Below are 6,280 nucleotides of genomic sequence, written 5' to 3'. Positions count from 1 at the left end.
ATCTATCTATCTATCTATCTATCTATCTATCTATCTATCTATCTATCATCTATCTCTATCTCTATCTCTATATATAGATATAGATACAGATAAATACATACATATAATTTTTCCCTCCAAATACCCTAATACTGACAAATGTCTTATGAGTTATAAATATCATCTTTCCATGCAGGAATGTAAACAGTTCAGCCTTAATAAGTTTCTTAGGATTTCTCCTTCCTGTTTATCTCTGCACATTTCACTTGAGTCTTGTATTTGAAAGTCAAATTTTCTATTCAGCTCTGGTCTTTTCATCAAGAATACTTGAAAGTCCTCTATTTCACTGAATGACCACTTTTTCCCCTGAAGGATTATACTCAGTTTTGCTGGGTAGGTGATTCTTGGTTATAATCCTATCTCCTTTACCCTCCAGAATATTATATTCCATGCCCTGCGGTCCCTTAATGTAGAAGCTGCTAAATCTTGTGTTACCCAGATTGTGTTTCCACAATACTTGAATTGTTTCTTTCTGGCTGCTTGTAATATTTTCTCCTTGAACTTGGAACTCTGGAATTTGACTATAATATTCCTAAGAGTTTTCCTTTGGGGATCTATTTCAGGAGGAGATTGGTGGATTCTTTCAATTTCTATTTTGCCCTCTGGTTCTAAAATATCAGGGCAGTTTTCCTGAATAATTTCTTGAAAGATGATGTCTAGGCTCTTTTTTTGATCCTGGCTTTCAGATAGTCCAATAATTTTTAAATTCTCTCTCCTGGATCTATTTTCCAGGTCAGTTGTTTTTCCCATGAGATATTTCACATTGTTTTCTAATTTTTCATTCTTTTGGATTTGTTTTACAGTGTCTTTATTTCTCATAAAGTCACTAGCTTCCAATTGCTCTATTCTAATTTTTAAGGAAGTATTTTCTTCAGTAAGCTTTTGGACTTCCTTTTCCATTTGGCCAATTTTGCTTTTTAGGGCCTTCTTCTCCTCCTTGGCCTTTTGGACCTCTTTTGCCCTTTGGGTTAGGCTATTTTTAAGGTGTTATTTTCTTCAGTATTTTTTGGGTCTCCTTTAGCAAGATGTTGACTTGTTTTTCATGATTTTCATGAATCACTCTCATTTCTCTTTCCAGTTTTTCCTCTACTTCTCTTACCTGCTTCTCAAAATTCTTTTGGAGCTCTTCCCAGGTCTGGGATTGATTCATATTTTTCTTGGAGGCTTTGAATGTAGGAGCTTTGACTTTGTTGTCTTCTTCTGGTTGTATGTTTTGATCTTCCTTGTTACCAAAAAAAGATTCTATGGTGTGACACTTCTTGCAAGGTTTGCTCATGATCCCAGCCAATTACTTGAGTTATAAACTCTTTATTAAGGTAAATGTGGAGAATGTACTGTCCTAAGCTTTGGGGGTTTGTGCAACTATTTTCAGAGATACTTCAAGGGACCTGTGAATTTTCAGTTCTTCCAAGGTGGTATGATAAGGGATGAGGTGTTACTCCTTTCCTGGCCAGTGCTCTGGTCTATGAGAGACCACAAGCCCTCTTTTCTGTCTTGAAACTGTGAGAAGAATTTCCTCTCCACCACCACTATAAGCTCCACCATGTCATCCTTGCTCCTCATTGCCCCAGGGCCACCCCTCAGAACTGTGACCCAGATCCAAGCAGGGCAAAGCAAGAGATTCCTGCCTCAGCACTGGCAAAGAGATCCCTGCCATCCCCCTCTGATCAGCTATTCAATTCCCTCTCAGTCTGTGGTCCAGAAGCTCTGTTAGCCAGGTGCTGTCCCAAGCCAGGATCAGGAACTGGGACTAAGACCTAGCTTCTCTCTCACCACAGAAACAGACTTTTCCCACTGACCTTTTAAGTAGTCTTTGGTGTTTCTGATTTGAGAAGTCTGGAAACTGCCACAGCTGCCTGTGATTCAGTCTTCTGAGGCCTTCTCCAGGTTCGCTACAGCCTATGCACCTAACCTGAACTGCACTCCTCTCCCAACCCAACACAATATACCTTTCTGATCAACCATCCAGGTTGTCTTGGACTGGAAATTTGTTTCACTCTGTCTTTTTGTGGGTTCTGCTGCTTTAGAATTTGTTTAGAGCCATTTTTTACAAGTATTTGGAGGGGTTTAGGGGAGAGCTCAAGAAGTCACTGTTTTCTACAATTATTTTAAATGGATTTTCTCTTTCTATCACTTGCTACTGGGCTGTTGCTTATATAGTGCAATGCTGATTATGGTTTATTTTGTGTCCTACAACTGTGCAAAAGCTGATTTTACTTGATTCCTTAAGAATCAATTATTTTATTGATTCTTTAGAATTCTCTAAGTATACCATCATATCACCTGCAAAGAGTAATATTTTTTTTCTCATCGCCTATTCTGATTCCTTCAATTTATTTTTCTTCTCTTATTGCTATAGTTAATATTTCTAGAGCAATATTGAATAATAGTCCTGATAATGGGCTTCCTTGCTTCACCCCTGATCTTACTAGGAGGATTTCTAGCTTATCCCCATTACAGATAATGCTTGCTGATGATTTTAGTTAGATACTACTTATCATTTGAAGAAAAGCTCCATTTATTCCAATGCTCTCTAGTGTTTTTAATACACTGAGTGTTGTATTTTGTCAAAAGCTTTTTTCTGCATCTGTTGAGATAATCATATGATTTTAGTTGCATTTGCTACTGATATTGCCAATTATGCTGAGAGATGTCCAAATATTGAACCAGCCCTACCTACACTCCTGGTATAAATCCCATCTGGTCATATTGTATGGTCATTATGATATATTGCTATAATCTTTTTGCTTGTATTTTATTTAAAATTTTTGCATCAATACCTATTAGGTAAATTGGTCAGTAGTTTTCTTACCCTGTTTTAGTTCTTTCTGGTTTAGGTATCAGTACCATATTTGTGTCATAAAAAGAATTTGGTAGGACTCCTTCACCTGTTTTCCTTAAGTGTTTATATAGTATTAGAATTATTTTCTCTTTAAATGTTTGATAGAATTCATCTGACTCTAGGGAATTCTCCTTAGTGAGCGAGTTCATTGGTGGCTTTTTCAATTTCTTTTTTTGAGAGAGTTTTTTAATTATTTTGTTTTTTCTTCTGTTAGTCTGGCTGATTTATATATACATGTATATACATATATATGTAAATATTCATCCATTTCACTTATATTGTCAGATTTATTGGCATATAACTAGACAAGATAGTTCCTAATTGCTTGAATTTCCTCTTCATAGGTGCTAAATTCTCCCTTTTCAATTTTGAAATTGGTGATTTTGTATTCTTTTTTTAATCAAATTTAGGAATAATTTATTGATCTTAAAGATTTTTTTTTCCATAAAACCAGCTCCTAGTTTTATTGACTTGTTCTATAGGTTTTTTTTTTATTATTAATCTCACCTTTGGTTTTTAGGATTTGCAGTTTGCTGTTTAATTGGGGGCTTTTAATTTGTTCTTTTTCTAGTTTACTTGCATTTCTGATTAATTCATCTGCTCTTTCTCTATTTTGTTGATGTAAGCATTTAGATATATAATTTCCCCCCTAAGTACAACTTTGACTGCATCTCATAAATTTTGGTATATTGTCTCATTGTTATCATTCTCTTTAATGAAAATATTGATTATTTCTATGATTTGTTCTCTGTTTCACTCATTCTTCAGGATTAAATTGTTTGGTTTTTAATTAAGTTTAATCTCTTTCCATCTCCTTTGATTGAAAGTAATTTTATTGCGTTATGATCTGAAAAGAATGCACTAATTATTTCTACCTTTCTGCATTTGATTGTGAGGTTTTATGCCCTAATACAAGGACAATTTTTCTGTAGGTGCCATTACTACCTAGAAAAATAAAGTTATATTCTTTTCATTCTCCATTCAATTTTCTCCAGAGGTCTATCACATTTAACTTTTATAAGATTCTATTCAGATCCTTAACTTCTCTTGTTTATTTTGAGGTTAGATTAACTAATTCTAAGAGGAAAAAGTTAAGGTCCCACTCTCACTAGTATAGTTTTACTTTCTATTTCTTCCTATAACTCACTTAACTTGTCTTTTAAGAATTTGAATGCTAAGGGAAGCTAGGTGGTGCAGTGGATAGAGTAGCAGTACTGGAGTCAGGAGGACCTGAGTTCAAATCCGGCCTCAGACCAGACACTTGACACTAGCTATGTGACCCTGGGCAAATCACTTAACCCCAATTTCCTAAAACAAAAAACAAACAAAAAAAGAATTTGGATGCTACACCACTTGCTACATATTCATGTTTAGTATTGATATTATTTCATTGTTTATGGTACTTCTTAATAAGATGTAGTTTCCTCCTTTATCTCTTTTATTCAGATTTTTTTTCTTTTGCTTTGTTTGAGATCATGATTACTACCCCAAAAACCTTTTTTTTTCACTTCAGCAAATGCATAATTGATTCTGCTCTAGCCTCTTAGCTTTACTCTGTGTGTCTCTCTGCTTCAAGTGTATTTTCTTGAAAACAACATATTGTAGGATTCTGGTTTTTAATCCACTCTGCTTCCATTTTATGGGTGAATTCAACTTTCTTTTCTTGTGATTAAAAAGAAAACCTAGAACACAACTTTTCCAGTTGTTTCTTATGCTGGCCAAGTACCGTGATACTTTAGTATTCATCTTAGATACATTCTCCAATGCATCACTATGTTGAGGAGTGATGAGCTTCTCATGGCAAAGTAGACAATGGTATATCCTTTTCTCTAGTGCTACTATGTGTCTTTCACATTAAAAAAATACATACTTCTCTAATCTCCCTTCTCCAAAACTATTGTAACTAATGCTAGGTGTGGTGTGACAGACCATCATGCTGTGGAACTATCATACAGATTTATGGGAAATATAATCTCCTAAAGTCATGAATTACTACTGATTGACCCCACTCAGCTCAATTTACTGTTCTTCTATATGTTCCTGTTCTTCACCCTTTCCAGATATTTTCTTCACCCACATTTTGACCTACCACCACTCAATTTCTATTCTATTCTCATCTTTTTTTTTTCTCCTTCCCAAATCTTGACCCTATGGTCAGCCATTTCAATAATGTTCTCTCCTTCATTTTTGAGCCACTTGTTCCCTTGGTTTTGTTCTTTTTTCCATCTTTATAAGTTTCAGCTCTGTAACTTCCCCTCTGCTTCTATTCTGAACCTGGTGAACACAGCTGAAATAAATGATAAATTTTTGCTAAGAGCATCCAATCAATCAATAAATGAAACAACCACTCCTCAGTGGTCAATATAGGCCAGGAACTGTGCAAGGCAATGAGGACACAAACAAAAAAATAAAAATAATAATCTGTTCCTGCCCTCAAGAACTTCTATTCCATCTGATTAAATTTATGTCATCTAATCTTAATGGGTCCTTAATGGTGCATACCAATATTTTTACTCATTTCTGGTATGTAAAATCCCTTTCAGATCTAAATTTATGATCCTTTCACTGGCTGACACAGAGACATCAGGAAAAAAGAGCTGTAAAGGCTCAAAATTTGACAAATATAACTATGCCTGAACTGGCAATATAGTATTAGAAACTGACAACAATGAAAAGCGGTTGACTCTTTAAATGGCATGTGAGTTCTGGGAAGCTCAGATGGCCATGAAGCTTCTCCTTTCATGTCTTGTTTATATTAGAATAATAAAGTGATAAGAATAAAAGAAGAAAAAAATACCTATTACAGTTAACTCTTACTAGCATGTCATAGTGGAGAGAAAGCTGGCCTCAGAGTCAGGAATACCTAGGTTGAAGTTCCAACTCTAAGAAGTACAAGCTACATAATGCCAAGCAAATTACTTAATTTTTCAGTGCCCCACTCATTTCCTGAGATTATAAATCTGATTGCTGATCTGAATCAGAAGAGATTACTTATTTCTCTATATCATTTAAATGACCCCTCCAAAATAAAAAATAAGGAAAATGTTCACAATCGTTTTCTAATATGCTCTTGAGTTTTGTATAGAACATCTTTTTTTAAAAAATGGAATTTACAAAGAGAGTTCAAAACCAAATAAGTGATTTTGATCTCTAAGAGCAAATTGCTTGATCTATAAAGAGGACTTCTATTGTTTCAGGGCTTGATGCAATGAGACTACTGTTGTCCTCAAACAGAAGCATCTAGAGGACCTCATTATCTAGAGCATCCTAAATTACATCCTGAAACACTCAAAACAGCTTGTCCTAGCTATCCACAGAGAAAAAGCAAAGTATATATAGGATGCCTGTTACCTAAATTAGGATATACATCTGAGAGGATTACAGATAGATCTGGACCTC

This window comes from Vombatus ursinus, unplaced genomic scaffold, assembly GCF_900497805.2.
Source record: "Vombatus ursinus unplaced genomic scaffold, bare-nosed wombat genome assembly UNPS02014872.1, whole genome shotgun sequence".
In the NCBI taxonomy this organism is placed as follows: Eukaryota; Metazoa; Chordata; class Mammalia; order Diprotodontia; family Vombatidae; genus Vombatus; species Vombatus ursinus.
The sequence above is the reverse complement of the archived record's forward strand: the minus strand, read 5'-3'. Positions refer to the sequence as shown.